Genomic DNA, 22978 nt, shown 5'->3' on the forward strand with positions numbered 1-22978 from the left:
TGAATTTTCGACGAGTTTCTGATATCCGATTATCTAAACCTATAATACATTCACTTTCATAGGAAATGAAGATGTATAATGAGTTTTTAACTTGGTTAGAATATATTTTTCCTTTAGTTCCTGAAATTTCCCTACAGAGGGAATATTCCCTCGCCTCAGAATATCCTGCGAAAGTGGATTCGGCAAAATGGGAATTCCCATTTCGCCAAAAATTTTACTTCGATGAGATATTTGTCTCTAGGGCATTCGGCGAAACGGGAAGTAATCATTTGTAAGGCCTGTGCTGAAATTCTCTGAAACGTCATCAATGGTAGGCCATAGATTACAATCCAACTTGTAACTCGTGACTTACCACTGATAGCGTTTCGGGTAAACAACTAAGAGCCTTGAATATAAGATGTTGACCGTACAATTATCTTTGATCACCCTTCTAAAAAATATCACTTTGTGGCTTAAATCATTGCATAGAAGTTGGAAATTCGTCTTTATATTACTATTGTATCGGGTTTACACATTTCCCAGGATTTCGACGTAGCCGAATTGTAAATGCTTTTGCCTTGGTGGAAGCGGTCTCAGGTTCGATTCCAGAGAGCTACAAAATTTCATATTGACAAGACTCGGGGTCTCGGAAGTCAGAAAACAGCGGCAATGGGAATCGAAGAGCTGACCATGCGTCACCTAACAAAAAGCCGTTTTTGGTAGACCTTTGTCCACAATGGACTGTTGCGTCACAGAATTTAGCATATATCAATGCTTGGAAGTTACTAGTAACTTAGTTAAAGTAAAAGTTGCCTTTTCCGAGAAGTTCTAACTGTAAGTAGTTACTTTTAAAAATAAGTAACTGTAACAGAGTTACTTTTTGAAATAGAAGTGACGTTTTTTGAGTGTTTATGTTCACTGTATGCACAGAAAGACTAATCGGGACCGGGCTTACCTTCATCTGTGGTTTAAAGTGGGTTCTGAATCACAATGTGTGTGTGTATCGGGTATCGAAAACGTGACTTCGAGAGAAGACGAAGACAGAAGAGTCTGTGCCAAATCCCACATCATCTTTGTACTACTCTTGTCCTTTGCTAAATATACCATCTCAGCATTCGCCACGAATGACTTACAAGAAAGGATTGAAAATTCTGATGAATCCACAGGGACAGAACGGCCTCGCAGTACATATTAACACAGTGTACCCTCAAAAAAGACAAAACAATTAGAACGCCTCTTTCTGTTCATTGTTGGATATTTATCGTGCTCGTCATCGTTTACGCACACACAACAGGAATGTTGCATATTGTTTTCAATTAGCTACTCTACGCCCCTCTTTAGCTTCCAATGAATCGACAATTTTCTTCAAGGCTCTTTTGGAAACGGCAATCCTCTCATACTTCCTAACAGTACCCACTTGTGCCAAGGGCTTATTACTTCCCCACAAGGTCGAGAGTGTTTGCATTTTTTTTGTCTGAACGTGGTCTTAACGTCACTGACATTCATTCGTGATTACATCCGCAGCATGAAGCAGGAGCCATTCGTGACTCTCACGAAGGGCGAGAGTAAAAGAAAACACAGGGAAAACCAGCAGAAGACAAACAGACAGAGTCTATACCAGATTGTGGTCGGTGGTTAATGAATATGTCACATCCTCAGTTATACGATTGTGGTTGGGCTTATCAGTTTACGTATCTCCGAAGTGACAAATCCAAAATTCTTGACTTTTTCATGACTTTTTCTTCACCTTTCTTTCCTTTTTCTTGACCCTTTTGCATCTTTTCCTGAATATTTATTTAATCGCCCGCTACTTACGTATAGTTGGAAATTAGGAAAATGCATATTTTCATTTAATAAAAAAAATCCTACGACAAGACCGGTTAGGATGAAAACTGAAGCTGTACTTCAACAAGAGATTTAAACTTGATTCAATTGTTAATGCATGTACAAATTAATGCTTCAGACTTCATCCTGGATGGGAATGGCCACATTAATTAATATTTTTACAAAATTTCAATACAAAGTGAACCAGAACTCAATACAATTTTAGATTTCCAAATATTCAATTTCATCAAATCCCAGCACAGGTATACAACAATGTGAATTTATTTATTTATTTATACTTTGCACTTCTACAGATGATTGAACCTCCAATTACAGAAGGTGTAGACTGCGTTTAGTTAATGCAATACAAATTACATGGAAATGTATAAACACATATTCATTCACGCACAACACATATAACATATGAGAACATATACACTTATATGCATACATTTAGGCAAGAGGTTTATAGGTAATTCATAAGTATTGCACACTGTAAATGGTAACATTTATATTGTATCAGAGTTTCGTTTTCTATAGCACTGAATCTATTATTCTTTTATATCTGTCAAATGGAAGTGAAAAATCTACATATTGGTTATTTGCAACAAGGATATTGTAACTGTGCAGCATTCTGTTTATTGGTGAGTTTTTATATTTCTGAAATTTTGAAATTTTAGAAGTCAGAATATTTCTATTGCGCAGATTATTTTTTCTTATATTGAATTGTATTTGACCGAGAAAGGAGCTGTTGTCTAAGACACCATTAATTGTTTTATACAAGTTCAACTGTTCTAATATTTTCCTCCTATTACTAAGACTCTTAAAACCAAATATGTCAAGCAGATTATTATAATTCACGTTATTTTGTCGTGGGGACATATATTTTTTGTAAAACAGCTACCTTAGGAACCTTTTCTGAATTCTTTCCATGCTGTTTTCGTATGATCTAAACATTGGAGACAAATTATGGATGCGTATTCCAGTCTACTTCTTACTATGCTGTTATATAGAGTTGTAATACAATGTATACACTTAAAATCTCTAGAATTCCTTATAACAAAACCTAATGATTTGTAGACCTTATTTACCATATATGATAGGTGTTCTTTGAATGTCAAAGCAGAATCAATGAAAACGCCGAGATATTTCATTAGATTCACCTCTGAAAGTAATTTACCACAAATTGAATATGCACACCTCAAATTATTTCTTTTATTCGTTAATTGCATAAAGTAGCATTTATTTGTATTAAATGTGAGGTCATTTAAGCAGCTTCATTCATATAGTTTGTCTATATCTTCTTTGAGATATATTGTATCGTCTATACCATTAATTAATTTGTACAATTTAATATCATCAGCATACAAAATAATTTGTGAGTTCTTAACACAAGTTGGTAAATCGTTTACATATAAAATAAATAAGAGAGATTAGATTAGATCCTTGTGGGACACCGGAGTTTACAGTATATTCACATGATTTTGACTCTTTGTAAGTTACATATTGTCTCCTACCTTGAAGATATTTCAGGAAATTCAACATATTATTTGTCAAACCAAAGCCTGATAGTTTATGCAGAAGAATATCATGGTTGATTTTATCAAAAGCTTTTTCACAGTCAATATATAGATTGTGTGTACAGCAGATCTACAACAGAATGCATTATATACATCTTGCACAAAATTTGTTAAATTGGTTGTAGTAAATCTACCTGGAAAGAACCCATGTTGGCAATTGCTTATGTAGTTTTTAACATGTTTGAATATTCTTGTATATAAAATTTGCTCCAACACTTTGGCAGGTGCACATATTACAGCAATTGGTGGTCTATAATTTTAATTTCTTGTACTTTCAACTGATTTTAAGATTGGGCAGACTTTAGTTAATTTCCAAATCTTGGGCAAACATTGTGTCTTCATTATTAAATTATGAATAAAACATAATAGTTTCTGAAGCACTTCAGCGCAAGCTTTAATTACATATGGAAGAATTCCAAGTGGTTCACTGTAAAAATTCAGCAAAAATTCTTGACCATAAGCATAATTTATTGACTTTTTCATGACTTTCTTGACCTACCTGTTGATTTCTTGACTTTTTCTTGACATTTTTGACTGGTCGACACCCTGAACAACTTTGTGCCATCCTCGGAGTAGATATTGAATACAGCCCGTCAGCGGTGGCTGAAGATAAAATTTTCATCCCCCTCCTGCCATCCCTAATTTTCCACTCTGGTCCCCCTACTTTCCACACCCATGTTACATATTTCCGATTTTAAATCAGAAAAATAATATCCTTGCTTTAAATGAACTTATGTAATACCTACATAATGATATCAAAATAATAGTAAGCTCTTAGCTTAACTTGCTACATACTAACTGCAATGTATGTATTTTTTAATGCAGCTGTAAATTTGGAAATTTCCTCCTTGGAGAGATAGTATTAATGGAGACAGGGCCACAGAGAAAGTCAGAAAAATTGGAAATTGGGAAAAGGAATAGGAAGATAATTGATTGATTGATTGATTGATTTAGTTTATTTTACTTCGCGTTTTGTGCCTCTTGGCTAATTTGCGAAAATGGGGATGAGTGGTGAAATGATGAAATTAATGAATGGACATTCACAAACAACCAAGCCCGAGCGGGATTCGAACCCGGGACCCTTGGCGTCGCAGCGCGATGTGCTAACCACTCGGCGAATAGGAAGATAAGAGTGACATAATAGAGAACATTACTCTTCATACTCCGGGGCACCCTTTCCCTCCTGGGCGATGCGTATGCATTGGAATAAGTGCCTTGAACTTTGCAAAACTGACACGTGGATGACAGACAGACATTCCACATCTTTTAATAAAGTGGAAGATTCCGTTTCTGAGCCCTGAAAAGTGTTTTTTTATCGATTGATTTGTTTTATTTTACTTCGCTTTTCTGCCACTTTTGGCTAATTGCGAAGATGAGTATGAAAGCGGTAAGATTAAAAGTGACGAAAGGACAATCACAAGCACACGTGTACAGAACACAACACGAGCCCCTCAGAAAATTATATTGACTTTGAGTCCAGACGCCAGAGCCTCGTTAGTCTGCAATAATGCAGTCCAGGGTGTACTATGTGGAAGAGAGGTTGTTATTTGGGGTCTTCGGAATGAATATTCTTGATCGCCCTTCCCCGGAGTTCGTCGCTTTCTCTTATTATATGTACAGTCACGGACACTTGTGGGTTGTATCAAAACCATTGAGATTTCCATGCGATCATTACAACCAAGAAGTGTCCGTGACTGTACAGTAGGATCCATGAGTATTACCGTGCAAATTGTCCATCACCATGTTCGTGCACTTTATTTGACCCAATAAGAGCTTCAAGAATTAAAAGAAAACTCAAAACACACTGTTGACAACTTCTTCACCAGCATACATGAAAATCCATCCCTTAAAAACGCACAGGATGTAAGAGAAAAATTAATGAAAATAGTCATGGACAATTTGCACGGTAATACTCATGGATCCCACTGTACAGTCATGGACACTTCTGGATTGTAATGATTCTATTAAAAGTCAATGCCCAGGATTGTCCGTGACTGTACAGACGGTGGAAATCCAGAAAGAAATCTCAGCCATCAAATGGCTTCCAGTACTCCGGAAGTAAAACTTTGGGCTTGATTACGTCACAGCATTATAGCACCGCACCCTAATAAAAATTATATTAAGAACAATTTAATGAATTGCTCACTTCTGGGAATACCCCACCATTAGAAAACAAAAAAAGTAGTTGTCCGCATTGTTCTTCCCGGACAGTTAGATAACAGCATCCTCCGAAGTCAGGAAAAGATTGGAGAGGCTGATTCGTTGTGACAACCACTTGCCTTTCACCTAAGTGTCACCGGGCGATCGCATTAGCAAGTTTCCCGCACGCCCTGTCATTGTATCTGCCGCTTTCCTCAACGCCATTCATTTGTTTTTGCTCCTGATCTGCCTCAACGTTTCCGCGTTGCCCTGAACAGTTCACGGAGGAAGCCATTACGATGAGCCATCGCTTAGAGTAATTACGGAGTCTGCCAGCGCCTTAAGAAATAGGTGCTCTAATCGGTAAGGCAAGTGCAGCCGAAGAGGTAATGGGTTGACGAAACTTTCTCTCAAGGTTTACGCACAGTGGCGCCACTGAACTTGGAGACTTGTTTCATAATTTTATGCAATAATATATGTAATAAGTAGGCTGAGGATGTGCCCTAAAATGCCTTTTTCGTTCTTTGGCCAGAAAATGTAGGCTTTTATGTTAAAAAATTCTTTCAGGCCGTTTCAGAGAGGAATACATGAATTTTGTAGTGGTAGTTTTAGCCCATTTTAGTTAGATAACTGCTCTTTGAGTGCCTTCTCATCGAATATGAAAACTGTTGATGATCATCATCTAAAACTGTTAGTTCTTTTCATGCATTCAGCCTATGCTATCACACTCAAGTTTCTTTCATTTGTTACCAGACACCACAAGGCACTTCATAATTCTATGAAATCAGTTCATTATGAATATTTTAATCCAATCTTATGTCTAGAACGTTAAATTCTGTGTGAAAAATGTCACACGTAACGCTGGAATGCCCCGGAGGTGGTTCTAATAAGTGATAATGTAACATGACACTACAGGAGTTAATAGCATTTTCGTTTGAAAATAGGTTTCAAAAAGGGCCGCAGAAGGAAGTTAAAGGGGAAGCGCCTCTCCGCATCACACACTGGCGCCGCACTTGATCACTTCTGATATCTGTTGAAATTAATGAGTTTATTTTACATGTATGAAGACAAGGGACGAAAAAGTAAACTACGTAGGAAGTGATAAAAGAAAAGGCATTCATGACCAGCTTCAAGAGCAAAAAGGAACCCAGACCGATGGAGAATGGAGGAAAGAAAGGACCAGTATGCAGAGATGCAATCTTGTATGATTAATGATGTGATAGTTGAACGTGAGGCACATTGCCAATAAGAATTCTGTTGTCTTTGCTCAAACGGGTGTGGTGCTGTAACCCTAACTTTCTGTACTGAAAATGCACTACGGATGCACTTTTTTCTAACTGATGGCTATCTGATTTTAATTAATTGCATGTTAAAAATTTCTTCAACGACTAATTAGTATTTTTTCGCGCATCACATAGATGCAGGTGTTGTGCAGAATAGAAAGTCCATATTAGCAAGAATAATTATGCACTCTTATCTAGATGGAGAACCGACTCTTTTTATGATAACACTCACCGCATTTTCTTCTCGTGAAAAATAGCTTATAGAAGTCCAGTGATCAGTTCCGGATTTAGGGGGTGTAGGCCTGAGTCCAGAGCCTTTTTGTAGAAAGAGAAAAGGTTTCATTTAAAAAAAAATAATCCGTAATACAAAAACAACAAGAAGTGGACAGATTAAATTACTCGATTTATTTATTGCTTGTCGTTTATATACACACAACCAGTGGCGGATATTAGGGGGCATTCGCACCCCCAACTTTTCGCCACCTTTGCCCCTACACTGTGCTAAACCTTATCTACAAAGTGAAATATACTGTCTTTGCCCCCCAGTTTAGGCACCTTGCCCCCCATCCCCCGGTTTGGAATCCAATCGCCACCACTGCAGACAACTGGACTAACTGTATAAAACCGAGACAACAAAGACGATAGAATATGTTAGTAAGGATCTTTGGCTAATACAACCAACTGGGAATGAGCGTTTTCAATTTGATGGTTATAAAGTCCAATCTACACAAAGAAACACACGCTTATTTTAGAATAAGCCACACAGTTCTCAATTTTATTTTCGTAAACTATGTTGCAAATAAGAAATGCAACATTCACAAGAAGTTTGAATTTTATAAATACCCTATGGCTACTTTTAAATTGGTTTTTGGAGGTTTTAAAACCTTGTACACTCACCGGCAATAAAAATGGGACACCTTGAACATGAAACACTCGCTTCCTTGCAAGGTCTTTATGTGTGTGTCGATCTCTAGAGCGATAAGTGGGTTTTAATATGAAATATTCAATGGCAGCTTCTACCTCCTCCGTAGATTTAGGGAACACTCATAACGCCTTGCAGGGAAACGACTATTTCAGGATCTAGGTGTCCCAATTTTATTGCCGGTGACTGTACAATTTGATTTGATTTTTCTTGCTTAGCGTCGATTTTCTTCTCTTGCCGTGATTTGAAATAGTTTTTAGTTCTTAACAAAAAAATGTTTTTGAGTGAGTTGGTGTTTTAAGTCCACTCTATGCACAGTAAGGCTAATCGGGACTGGACCTACAGATAAAAAGAGGCATTTTGCCAAACTTCCGGGCTCTAATGATTATAATGTGAACAAAAGGAACTTCTTGCGTTTAACTACTATAAACGACATTCTTTGAACACCAGCATCTTGCGTCTGTCAAATTATTTTAAGGGGACGCAAGGGGTGCAATCCTGTACCCTTTCCTTTACCCACGTATCCTCCTTCCCGATACCTGAGCTAATAAACACAACTTTGGTTAAGGACTATGCCAGATGGACATAACATGATGGTCCCATTTGTTGATGCCCCCAAACCTCCGACTACTTGCTTTGTCATTCAACTCTGAAGCATGCTCTCCATTTGCTATGAATTTGCTTGATAAGTATTGTGGATCCTGCAGACTGCGAGGAATGTCTTACGAAGGGACTTTTTTCCTTACATAATCTGGTGCAAGGCATGAGGCATTATGTCAACATGTTTCTTTAAATTAAGGCTTGCGATTTCTGCTTCAAATGTGGACCAGCAAATTTTCTAAGTCGTGATATAAAGATGACTCGGATTTCGGAAATACCGGCTAATTGGGGCACGGGGGCAAGTGCCCCTCCCAAATGGAATAGCTACTAGGTATTACAAAATGTATGTATAATAGCATTACATTACACCGAACAAAATAATGTTTGAGCAATCGTTTTCCAGATGGTAAAAGAAAAAAAGGCTAGCACAAATGCAGTAATCAGGACTAGATTTACTACACAATTAAATATGTCGACATAAGAAATCGAATCAAGGAATTCTTAGTTACAAGATAATAACTTAAGTCTGAACTGATTGTACAAAGTAAGAGTATTCTTTCATTCTGGAAATTATTGTTAATATTCACAAACATTCACTAATGTTATCATGTTATGATCCAAGGGTCCTGGTTTTTTTTTCTAATGGAGACACATTGTACAGTCACCAGCAATAATAATGGGACAACTATATCCTGAAATACTCGTTCCTTGCAAGGCGTCATGTGTGTTGCGATAAGGGGATTTTAATAGCAAATTTTGAATGGCAACTTCCACCACCGCCGTGGAGTTATGCAATACACAGAACGCTCGCTCTTCTCAATAAGCTGAAAACCTTTGTTAAAACACACTGATCATCTTCCAACATGGATAAGAAACAGTCGCGAAGGTTAAAAGTCTGTCTGATGATATTAAAACCGACACATTCGATAAGAATATGTCGAACACTTACAATAACATAACATACATGAGGGACTGGAGGGTCCAGCCCTGGCAGCAAATGACCACGTGTGAGACGACTGTGACCAATGCGAAGCCGAGTTAAAGTAACCTCTACGCCAGTGTCCCGTTGTCGCTGGTGGCCAGTTACAGATCTGCCACCAGTTTTCTGACTGCGTAATGAAATCTGTTTGGGTTCGACTCCAGGGCAACCCAGGATAAGCAAAGCCTCCGTGACTGACGTCACGGTGTCAATCCTCACGTACAGTATACCAAAGTGCTGACTTAAGGGAGGTATGCAAGGGAATTCCCCACAAAACCCAAATTTAGAAGTATGTTAGAGTCAAAATATCCATACAATTGGGTTAGGGGTGTTGAGAACATTTCAAAGAGTATTAGGAGGGTGTTGGGGGAGGGTATATCTCTCGTGTGAAGTCTTAAAAGGAACCATATCACATACCTTGCTCTCCAAATTCAGCCATTCGAAATTGTCCCACAGCAGTAAAATCTGTAAGGAAGAAGGTGCATTATTAGAGAGAGCCGTAGTGCTAGAGCTAGAAATAATACAGTCAGTGGTGCGATTGGGTTCCAAAACCGGGGGGCAAGGTGCCAAAACTGTGGGGGAGGGGGGCAAAAACAGTATATTTTCCTTTGTAGTTAAGGTTTAGCATAGTGCGGTGGGAAAAGTGACGAAAATTGGGGAGGGGGGCAAGTGTTCCATCCTAATCGCCGCCACTTCCATAAAATATACACACATGTGGCCTTTACGGCCGAGCGCGTTGAGTGCTAGGTTCACAATTCCATCATTGATTAGCACAGCGTGCTACGACGCTAGAGATCCCGAGTTGGAATCCCGGCCTAGGACGGAATATTCTTTGTGAGTACCGTGTCCTCAATTTCATCATATCGTCATTCATCCTCATCGTCGCGATTAACCAAAAGTATTAGAAAGCAACACTAAACAGAAAAATCAAACAAACCAAACAAACGTTTGATTTATTTTACTTCACTTTTCTGGCACTTTTGGCTAATCACCACGATGAGGATGAGTGATGTCACAAAGGACACCCATGCCGGGATTCGAATCAGGGACCCATGGCGTCTTAGAGCAAATAACAAAATGTGTGTACCGAATGAACCTACAATTGACATTCTGTGCAAGATGCAACATAAGGCGACAAGCTTCTTAACGTCGCCCAGAGAACGCGAACTGTAAAGAAGCCAATGTACTTGCTCTTCTGTGGAAAATTCCATCATGACTTGTATGGCCTGCAGTGTAAGTCGGCTCTAATCTATCTACATGTCTTCATACATTCGGGCAGCATCTCTCCTTCTTTATTTTCATTCTTCAGCACTGACCTAACCTGTTCCGGTTGCATGTCCTTCGACTTCACGTGACGTCATATGCACTCCCATTAATCGCTTACTCTTCCCTGGTACTCAGCAATTGCATGTTGTACGGCTGAGCTGGAGGAGAAGCAGATATTAATAACGCAGGATGCCCATGTCGACTTTTTTTGTGAAAGTTCCTTTCCCGGCTGTAATAATAATAAAAAACAAAATAATGGAAAACTAAGACTTCCTTGTATTTGATTTGTCCCGAGAGGCTTCAACACGAACAATGCTCTTGAATGTTACAACATACAGTACACGTATTGATACACTGTTATTGCCCATCGCTATTTGCGGTATGTTTTCTTCATTCTGTGTGTTCTTATGAACTTGTCCTGAACCAGAAGGTGTCCTCTGCTTATTGAAGCTTCTTGTTTAAATCGTTGAGCTCCACGTTGTAGAAAACAGAATGCTAGAGCATTCTGATGGACAATTTGCTTAGCATTAAATTTGTTACGGGCTGCTAATTTAATAACTAATTAACTCAATTAACTCAACTGAACTGAGCTTAGCAACGCAACATCGAAGAATCTCTCGCCTCACCTGCTGGGCGAATTAAACATTACATGAAATATAATACGGTCAGGATAAGTGCCTAACAGTCGGAGTTACCGAGAATAAACCTAGGAGGATTTGATTTTAAATACCTGAAATGACGTTACATAATACTACGGTGTTTCTGAATATACACATATATTAAAGCACAGATAAATACACATTACATCTTGCCCTCTTTCACTCGATCTCACATTCATTCTCTCATTCTATGGCATATTGCGACAATATGACAAATACAAAGGTTAGATTAATTACTACTTTGACCATACTCTTGCTATGTCTTGGCTACATTGCCGTTTACAATTTACCGTTTAGGATTTTAAGTATAAAATGAATAATTGTTCCTTGTGCGAACCCCTTCTATCTTTTCTGAAGGTATAAATATATTTCAATGAATTATTGTTTGCTGTTAACATAAACTCTCATCTTTAACATTTGATTACTCCGCCGGAAAACAGATGTTTAGGGTTGCCATAGCACTGATTTAAGTTATGCAATGATTTGATTCACGCAGATTCGCGGTAGATAGTCGTCATCTCTCTCACACACGCGCATGGTTGGATCTTACCTTAGCTGCATTCCCTCTGACCTGGGTTGGGTGAAAGTGGTCCTACAGTTTTGGAAGGCCTCCACACTCCAGTGTTGCACTTCACGGTTATCCTGGTTGGCGAAAGTGGATCAGTCGGCAGCTCCATCTGGCATCATCGGATCCTGGCTTCACTCGTTCACTTCGCAGGGACGTCCAGGACGGTACACGCCCACTGTCGACTCCATACGACAACTTGCGCAATAATAGGTCAGTTCTTCGCGGTCACTCGTAAGTACAGATACGTGACTTGGGCGATGAGACGAACATACGCGATGAGCCATTCGCGGTTTCACATGGATATCAAATATTATTAACTTTCACTACTTTGGACGTTGTTTCGGACGATTGACACGGGTGGACGTGTCTGGCGTTATTCTCACATAACCACACGTATGTGCACGGATGCGTTGACGGCGAAGGGGAGAACGACCCCCTGGTTCTATTCTGCTCTACTCCATGGCTCTGAAACACTCACTCGAGGAAAACAAATCCAGACCTCGCAGCTAGGTCGCGCGTAGCTCACACTCCGGTGGCGATTGTAGGCAAAACTGTTGCAAAACTGTGTCTCGCTATTCCAAATCATCCCTTTTATTCCAGATTTGAACGTAGTGACGCTGTACCCTCTATGATCAGGTGCTTGTTTATTGTTTCTGGTGCTTTGACCGTTGTCCTCCTATCCTGGTCAATGCTCACTCCGGTCCTTAACCCCTGGTAGCAGCCCCTCGCGCAGAGATTAGGCTAACTCTTCCTCCATTGTATTCGACACGTTCAGAGAGGCCAACTCAGTAGGGTTCCGTCTTCCTTTCAATTCAGCGATGAATCTTTAATAATTCATAACTCCCGTATTTCTGTTCTGATTAGGCTCAAATCTTGGAATCAGTACTTTCATGATGTGGTCTTCCGCTGGTTAAAATCTCATCCAATTCGGTCCATTGGTTTAGAAGTTGCATTTTTCTTGCTCTTCCCATAAGAATGCATGTAAATCCGAATCTGGGCGAAAACGGTGGTTGAGCAAGCTAGTGCTGGCTAAGACAGTTCGCTAGACACCTGTATTCGCGACGGATATTAATAATACCAATTGCAATTAATTCCTACTAACGGGCAATTAGATTAATTACTTGTCACTCAATATTTGACCGTTATAAAATTCCCCTCCTTTTAATTATGAATTTGCGAGTGACAGGAAAAAATGCATACCACATATTAATGATATTTGTTAATGATCGCACACATAGGCGTCTGAATAGGGACTCGAACCCTGGACTGTATAACTTTTAACTCAACATTAGAAGGAAGTTATACTTTCTGCAATTGTACCATAATTATGAAAATATAAACGAATATAATAAAGTATACAAGAATACAATATAAAGTACATTTTGACATCAAAATCTCAATCCATATTACCACATATATACTAACTTTGGATACACCCTGTAGTTTTATACATAATAAGTGAATACTGAATAATAAGCTAAATAAGATATAAGTAAATATTTGATTTGCAATTTGTTCCCTCTCACACATATGTTTGAATACTTCTTGCATTAATTATAAGAAAGGTCTACATTTTTTGCCTTTTAATATAAAAAAAAAAATCTCTAATTTTTCTATTGTTTACTTTACAATCGGGGTGGCTCTAGTGCAATATTTTCTTCAGTGTCTCCTTTGACATGAGCCGGACAGACAAAGGAGTCCTCTAGTCTCCCGTCGGGCCTTGAATATCGGTTGTCTGCTCCAGAGATCGCTGTTCTTGCCTCAGTCCACTTCGTCCAGGTTGGTAATCTGGGGAGAGTGGGTCCAAGTCACGGCTAGTAGACGGTCTATTCCAGTCGGGTAAATTAGCACCAGTCTGTGGGGACACGACTGTTCTAACCGCCTTCACAGCACGATTCCTCTCAACTTGACTCGGGATGTTTTGACCCCGGCAGTGTTGCCATCTCGCGTTTTCTCCATCCCTATCGTCTCGGAAGTGTTGTTGTTGTGGGCGGTGATTGCTGTACTGGCCTCGCAGGGGATAAGCTTCTCTATTGTTCCTCCCAGAGTTCTGTCTCCGACTATTGTTCGTTGCCAAGTTTACTTTCGGGAATCCCCCTTGCCTTCCTTCATCAAAATCTCCAAACTTTCTTCTCTGATTCTTGTTTTCCCAGGATGCTCGTTTCTCTTGCTCCAGCGCGTCCAAATCGCAAAGAATCATCGACATCGTGTCCAGGTTGGAAAGTGCGTCTCCGGTTAGCTGACGTTGCACATAATGCGGAAACATTGCGCGTATTGCGGCTAACATTTCAACTGGCTCAATTCCGGGCTTCAGGGCGTGGAAATCACTCACTCGCTGCCAAAAGAATTGTTTATAGGTGATTTTCTGGCTCTCATCAAACCTGCGATTTCTAAGCAAAGTGATTTTGCGTTCTACTAGCTGGCGACCTTGAAATTGTTGCAGAAATGCTTGTTCAAACTCTTCAAAGCTATTAAATAGTGGATTCCGCTGCTCTAGCCAGATCCTTGCACTCCGTTTGAGTAATTTTCGCATTAGCCTCAAGTAGTCTGGGCTATCGACACCGTATAACAAACAATCTTTCTTGAAGTCCCTAATGAAGATTGACGGTAAAATCTCGTCGTGATCGGGGTTGTACGTTTGAAAATGATCTAGGCTGACCTTTGAGAATATTCCGCGAGTATTCGACTCCGGGTTAGAAATACTGCGTGTCTCCTGCTGGGCGAAAGCGTTCAAGCTCGGCGGACTCCCGCTCCGACTGATGACGTCACGCGCTGCTTGGCGATCTAAGGAAGTTGGTGCTGATTGACAGGTCAGCTGGTTGGTCACGTCTGCTGCGACGAGCAAAGGAGTTGGGTTCGCATTCCTGGACGTCGTCTCCATTGTGACTACACTGTTGTTCATCTCTTGTTGCCCCTTTTCGCAATCCTTCTCCGACTGAAGTACTTTCTCCTTCATTTGGTCATTTCCGGATAGCAGTAATTGGAAACGGCGGTCCCATCTTTCTTCCCACTCTTTTCTTCTTCTTTCTTCCATTTCTTCCTGCTCTCTCCTTTCGGCAGCCTCTATCCTCCGCCTTTCTTCTTCTTCTCTCTTCCTCTTCTGTTCTCTTTCTTCATCTCTGGCTTGGAGATAGCTGATTAGCTGAGAGAACATGGCCTGTACGTCCATCTTCTCTGGAACTGGCAACCCTGTTACCGACTGATCTTTCCCTAGATCCTTATCAACGTTGCCGGCTGACGAAACGCCTGTATCTGTAGAATGCTCAAACCCTGGGCGGTCCATGGTATTGTTGTTGGCTAATCTCTTGCGGAGACGAGTGGTCCTTTGCATGCCAATCTACTTCTTCTCGTGGCTGGCTATCGCCGAAGGAAAAAGATATCAAAATTCTTTTCCTGGTTTCTGGTTTCAGATCCCGGGGATCGCTTTCCTCACCTGCTTCCGTGCGTCATATCGTGACCTTTTGTCCTTTATCGTCCGAAGTTAATAACGCCAATTGTTAATAAAATAATAAGATCCTCTAATAATTCTGCTTTGGAAAAATGCTATAGTCGCAACAAATTATTTTCACTATTACACCATAAAAAACACACAAAATGGTTCTAGCTACACATCGATTGCATATTCAGTTAATTAAAATCACCGTACAAATTACACATGAATACTTTAAATGAACACGTCTTTATAGATTCTTATCAGGATTTTCAGTTACAGGTTGCAATTATTTAACTTTCAACAAAAAAATCTTAGTTCCCCCTTAGCGTTAAATTCTGGTACCCTGTCGTAGACATTCGTAGGCTGAAGACTCTCTTTAAAACAAGTATTAAATTCCCTTGGGTAATAGAGATAACTGATTGTTAACCATTACAATCAAACTTAATAAAATTCACATTGAGTAGATAAGCAACTAATTAGAATACTCGTGACCTCCAGGTTCCTTACTAGCCTGCCTGTAACATCGATCTACGAGCCTAATTCCTATTTGCCTACTCTTCTATTTGCCTATTCGTCGAATGTTCGGGTCTACTTTTTACACCCCTACTTGTCAATTCACATACTCGTCGATTATTCGGCGTACTTTTTTACTTGCCTACTCGTAGCTTGTTCGGGCAACTTTTATATGCCTACATATTTATTCGCCTACTCGTCGAATGTTCGGGCGCCATATTTTGTTACGGGCTGCTAATTTAATAACTAATTAACTCAATTAACTCAACTGAACTGAGCTTAGCAACGCAACATCGAAGAATCTCTCGCCTCACCTGCTGGGCGAATTAAACATTACATGAAATATAATACGGTCAGGATAAGTGCCTAACAGTCGGAGTTACCGAGAATAAACCTAGGAGGATTTGATTTTAAATACCTGAAATGACGTTACATAATACTACGGTGTTTCTGAATATACACATATATTAAAGCACAGATAAATACACATTACATCTTGCCCTCTTTCACTCGATCTCACATTCATTCTCTCATTCTATGGCATATTGCGACAATATGACAAATACAAAGGTTAGATTAATTACTACTTTGACCATACTCTTGCTATGTCTTGGCTACATTGCCGTTTACAATTTACCGTTTAGGATTTTAAGTATAAAATGAATAATTGTTCCTTGTGCGAACCCCTTCTATCTTTTCTGAAGGTATAAATATATTTCAATGAATTATTGTTTGCTGTTAACATAAACTCTCATCTTTAACATTTGATTACTCCGCCGGAAAACAGATGTTTAGGGTTGCCATAGCACTGATTTAAGTTATGCAATGATTTGATTCACGCAGATTCGCGGTAGATAGTCGTCATCTCTCTCACACACGCGCATGGTTGGATCTTACCTTAGCTGCATTCCCTCTGACCTGGGTTGGGTGAAAGTGGTCCTACAGTTTTGGAAGGCCTCCACACTCCAGTGTTGCACTTCACGGTTATCCTGGTTGGCGAAAGTGGATCAGTCGGCAGCTCCATCTGGCATCATCGGATCCTGGCTTCACTCGTTCACTTCGCAGGGACGTCCAGGACGGTACACGCCCACTGTCGACTCCATACGACAACTTGCGCAATAATAGGTCAGTTCTTCGCGGTCACTCGTAAGTACAGATACGTGACTTGGGCGATGAGACGAACATACGCGATGAGCCATTCGCGGTTTCACATGGATATCAAATATTATTAACTTTCACTACTTTGGACGTTGTTTCGGACGATTGACACGGGTGGACGTGTCTGGCGTTATTCTCACATAACCACACGTATGTGCACGGATGCGTTGACGGCGAAGGGGAGAACGACCCCCTGGTTCTATTCTGCTCTACTCCATGGCTCTGAAACACTCACTCGAGGAAAACAAATCCAGACCTCGCAGCTAGGTCGCGCGTAGCTCACACTCCGGTGGCGATTGTAGGCAAAACTGTTGCAAAACTGTGTCTCGCTATTCCAAATCATCCCTTTTATTCCAGATTTGAACGTAGTGACGCTGTACCCTCTATGATCAGGTGCTTGTTTATTGTTTCTGGTGCTTTGACCGTTGTCCTCCTATCCTGGTCAATGCTCACTCCGGTCCTTAACCCCTGGTAGCAGCCCCTCGCGCAGAGATTAGGCTAACTCTTCCTCCATTGTATTCGACACGTTCAGAGAGGCCAACTCAGTAGGGTTCCGTCTTCCTTTCAATTCAGCGATGAATCTTTAATAATTCATAACTCCCGTATTTCTGTTCTGATTAGGCTCAAATCTTGGAATCAGTACTTTCATGATGTGGTCTTCCGCTGGTTAAAATCTCATCCAATTCGGTCCATTGGTTTAGAAGTTGCATTTTTCTTGCTCTTCCCATAAGAATGCATGTAAATCCGAATCTGGGCGAAAACGGTGGTTGAGCAAGCTAGTGCTGGCTAAGACAGTTCGCTAGACACCTGTATTCGCGACGGATATTAATAATACCAATTGCAATTAATTCCTACTAACGGGCAATTAGATTAATTACTTGTCACTCAATATTTGACCGTTATAAATTTGCCGTTGTAAAGTGGTGTAAAGAAAATAATCGATTGATTGATATTTCAAGAACTTTCGACACCGAAAATACCCCTGAGGTCATTGGTGTAATGTTGGCACCACACTTTATAAAATAGTTCCAGTGCGGTATGTATATGGTAAATATTTTGCAAGCTTCGAAAGCCTTTTGAGATATGACATCCAATTTTGGGGAAACTCGCCAAAATAACAAAGGATTTTTAAAATACATACATATTATATCATTGTTACAGTACTGTAAGAAAGAAAAGCAATGTATAATTTAAAAGAGCATTGCGTATTTTAGCAAACTTCCAAGTTTATATGCACTTACTTGAATACACGAACTTAGGCACTCATAATTACAATACCTGACAAAAAAATAACTTTACATTCCCAAAGTGGCATCTTGTTATGCTATTCACTATACCAACATAATATTAACATTTAAGCGTAAAGTAACATTTTCGGAAGGCACCCAAATGTTACCCTGGAAACTACAGACGAGTGAGCCTCTGATACTTGAATAAATTTTCTCCAGGATAATATTTGGGATTAATCTTCTCATTTACGTCACTTTTCCGTCTTTCTGGCAAATCACAACCACGAGGACGAATGATGCACTGACATCTTTCTCCAGGCCGGAATTCGTATCCGGACCTTCGGTAGCGAGATGATGTGTCGATATCTAAATGTGTTCAGTCACCGAGGAGGTTCAAGAATATTCCTCTGCGGGGATTTGTGCAGCCCTGTGGTTTTTCCTTGTGCTTTGCGAGAGACGTATATAGCTCAGCTTTTGATATAAGTATGGATAATTTGGTTCTAGTTCTTAATAAGGATTGAGTTGGTGTTTTAAGTCAACTTTATGCACAGTATGGCTAATAGGGACTGGACCTACAGTTTAAAGTGGGATCCGAACCACTATGTGCCTCCACCGGGTATCGAACCCAGGACCCCTTGATTACAAGGTTTCTTATAAGTAGTTGGTTGATCCCTGTATTAGTTTCAATGTGTGAACTGTAACTATCCTAACTGGTTATTGTCTTGCCGAAACAAAGGGCAATGGCAGTGGATCTGAAAGACTTATTACATCATAAAAGTTATTGTTTATTAACCGCTCGCTTCTGCTGAACGTAGACAGAGCCTGGTCTCATTCTTGGGTATTACTTAATGGACACTGAGGAATGTGATGATGTTTAGAATTTTTCACGTGAAACTTGTGCAGTCATAAATTTAAGAAATATATAGAATTATTTTAGTCCTTTTCTCAGTATATGCACTACCACACTGTTGACGTCATGAAACTGATAGTGACTGACAACGTCAGAGGGGGTTGGTTTTGTTCTGATATCTATTCCAGCTATTCCATCTCCAAGAGGCTAAAATGAAACTGATAAATCGATGGCGAATTTACATAAAATATGGTTTTCTCATATGGTGCTTAATAATACAACACTGACTTCCTTCCTCTCAAGATATCCCATACCCATTTCGGGATGCATGCTGTATATTTTTTACTGGAGACATAACTAATACTGAAGTGCCTTGACTAGCAAGGCATTTACGTATAGACTATTACATTATACGTATTAAGTGTCCAATTGGACATTTCGTTACCATGTTATAAAGCGAGGCAGGAAATTCAGTTCTCACACTTTTTCTTGCACACAGTACGATTTCCCCTGCTATTTAAAATTTTTCATGACAGCGTTTTTCAGTTTCATTGAAACCTCATATTTGCTATGGTGGTAGAGCACGTTGAGTGTTCGAGTCACGGTCTTGCCATCGAAGGTTACAAGTTCATCTCTCCCTTGTGAGTAGTGTCCCGTCTCGTCTCGTGTCTCGACGGGACAGGCTTTTAAAAATTCGAGACGAGACGTTTTCGAAACGAGACCCAAGACGGCTCATGAAAAGTCTCGTCTCGTCTCGGAAGTCCCGAAAAAATACAAACAAAATAATTAATCAGTTGCAAATAATTATTTACTCGAAATAAAGCATTTTTCCTTGAAACCCAAATCAGCGTGTATTACATCCAAAAAAGGCTATCCTACTTATTTTTAACACTCTTTCGAAATCCAGCATTACTTCCATTTATCAATGTATTCAAGCTTAATAATTCTGTTTTAATAGTACTCCAGATTCAAGTACATTACTAAAATACCGATTCAGATATCTATTTGTAAAAATATTGTGATAACAGAACTGTTCTCGATAATTTGAGTAAGAAATTTATGAAAATATTGTAAACCTTACGAAGAAAATTGCGGACTTTGATTGCTTTTCCATATTAATGAAATTATTTGCTTATCCTTAAAACTGTTGGAATGTTTTTAACGCTTTCAAAGTAAAAATAATCTACTGCTACAATGCGTAAGCTATAGTAAGGCTGGCACACAATAATTGTTATTTATTTATTTCACCTATAACACCTATAATATATATATATATTCACAACACTATATATTCCCACATAAGGAATTAGAGAAATTCCACATAAAATCGTGTCATATAAGGAACTGGCCAAAAGCAAGGTCTGTAATCTGCCTTGCTGTTTGTAATCCATCCCCCCACACCTCGCGGTCAGGAACTAAAGATGGAGCAAAAGAACGCTTGAATCCAGTGAAGATATATAATCAATTAAAACTAAGGGACTGATTTGTGGCATAACTTCATTGGGCGATTAGATATCCTCAGATATCCTCTCATGCTTGTCGCTTCGGTTCGAAAGATTGAATTTATTACTGTAGGTTCGTTTCCAAGCGACATTTATCGCGTTTCGCCTCTCGTCTGTTGCTTGTAGAATACGTCAGATCGAAGTAAGAACGGCTGGTACCTGCAGTCCCTTTTTTTCCCTCTCGGACGTCAGTTGGTCGAGTCCTCGCGGGTTTGCGCAGAGGGCTTATTTTCGTTCGCTTCCTCCACAGACCCCTGGGACAGAGAGAGTGTATTATCTTAAATGGTGAACGTAAATGTGGGATCTGAACCTCTAAGTGCCTTCACCGGGTATCGAACCCGAGACCAATTGATTGCAAGGCGATGACGTTACCACTCTGCCACCGGGGAGATGTAAATTGTAGGCATCTTTCTTGAGAATTTTGGGGCCCTACACATAAACTTGTTCGCTTATTAACGTAAAAAAATGGTCAATCAGGAACAAGCTCTTGGTTATGTCGACAGCCTGTCATTTACCATCCTTGAAGAGAACTGTTGAATTCATAAACACTACATCAGCAAATCCTCGCGAGCTCCAGAAAGTGACTTTACTACAAACAAGGATCAAAACATGTTACTGACTGTGATGCCAATCTTCTCACTTTTATCTGACAACTACATCAGAAACGGTGGGCATTTGGAAGACGATTGTTGTGTCAGTGACAAGACCTAACAATGAGCCGAAAACGTTCCACAGTCATTCATCTTCTTTGCCGGCAGCTACTGTTTATTAGCTTCTGGAGGCAGGGAGCCTTTGAGATATCACCTTCAAAGGCAATAAAACAATAAAAAAGTTTAGCGTATACTTTCGAATGATGGTAGAGAAGTTGTAACACGTTTAAGAGAAATGCTCGATGAAGTGGCGTCCTCGTGATCAAATGAACTGGTCTAGAGCTGGTGTTAACACTTGCAATATAACGTAGGTTGTGATCAAAAATGGCTGCATTACTGGCGATACATCAGTATCTCAAGATTAATTTTATGCACCAAGAGCTTGATCGTGGATTTTTCTGCAAATTCCATTAAATTTCACCGTATGCACAAAGTATCAATAACTATAAAAGGTAAAGGTAAAAAGGTAAAGTATGTACTTTACTTTATGTACAGAAAGGCTAAGCTGGACTGGACCTACAGTTTAAAGTTGGATCCGAACCACCGTGTCATGTATCTCCACCGGGTATCGAACCCGGAACCCCTCGATTACAAGGTAATTTGAAATGTCAAATCTTAATAGTCTTTATCTATCTCTGTACATGTGAGAAAGTGTTGAAGGCACTGTGAACCATCTTATTCGGAAAATTTCACGCAAGGCGGCACAGCTGCCTTTCACTGCAATGAAAACGAAACTATATGAGAATGCCTTTAAGGTGGTTTTCCTTCGACTCTCATTTAAAATCACTCTGATTCAAATCTCCGCCGCTCAATTGGGTTTATGTTGATTTCGACCTGGGAAGAGAATTGATTTCCTATTTCCTTACGTGTGACCTGAGTGAAAGCTTTGGATATCCTCGTGTCGCTGTTACAGAAAGAAAAAAAAGTAGTAATGACGTATGTGCCAGATTTTAGGCTTGCATTTACAGGCGTCCTTAGCGGTTTCGAAGTCAACCCGGCAGTTGTTAATCTGCGAGAATCCCTGTTTCTTTCCGATTCTGAATCTCGCTTTCAACATCATTTTAAGACAATCAAGTTGTTAAAGGTATTTATATGCGGAGATAGTGAAATAGAACTCTATGGTCTGCTATTTGAAGCCTGGGCCTCCTCATCCAACGAAAAGCAGACCGTGAATCATCACGAAATCGTAGATATTTAAATACGATATTGTAGTGCTGCCTCCTAGAGGATGAAGATGCAAACGACTGTTACTGTCGTGTACGGTACCATTGTGTCGTGAATTTTGACAGCGTGTCTTCTAGAGTTCTGCCTAGAGGACTTCTATCTCGCGCATCAAATAGTTCACACAGACGACGCTAGATAGCGTACGGAATTAACAGTTCTTCCTCTTGAGCCAATAACGCTCGAACTAGCGGAATACACTTGAAGTCTAGTAGCACATGTAAAAAATAAAGGTAAAGTGTTCCCCTGTGCTTAGCACCACGCCATGAAGGCGTAAAGGGGGTGTGGGGGTAACGCCCCACACTTTCTTGATCCGGTCGTGAGTAGGGGTGATGTGATCAGCATCACGCCCCTGACCGCCTTTACCCCCCAGGGTTTCCCCCAGGTACTCATGGGTAGGCGCCGGGACCGCTTCAAACGTTAGAAAAGTTCTCGGATTTCAACCGGCCGGGGATCGAACCCGGGACCTTGAGCATGGTAGTCAGACGCGTTACCGACTCTCTTTTTTTTTTTTTTTTTTTTTTAAAAGGAAAGCCCCCTAAGCGGAAGCTTCCCCCATCACATTCACTCATATCATTTCATTCACATTTCTATTACAGGACTTTTTCAGGACAGACAATCAC

At 40.0% G+C, this 22978-nt stretch overlaps 1 protein-coding gene across 1 annotated transcript in view; it reads left to right on the forward strand.

Moving 5' to 3' along the window:
• Nucleotides 1-22978, forward strand: part of LOC145996631 (very long chain fatty acid elongase AAEL008004-like) — a 104290-nt gene that overhangs the window by 30503 nt on the left and 50809 nt on the right. The gene's annotated exons all lie outside the window — the stretch shown is intronic.

Source organism: Lepisma saccharinum, chromosome 1 (genome assembly GCF_977018435.1).
Source record: "Lepisma saccharinum chromosome 1, izLepSacc3.1, whole genome shotgun sequence".
In the NCBI taxonomy this organism is placed as follows: domain Eukaryota; kingdom Metazoa; phylum Arthropoda; class Insecta; order Zygentoma; family Lepismatidae; genus Lepisma; species Lepisma saccharinum.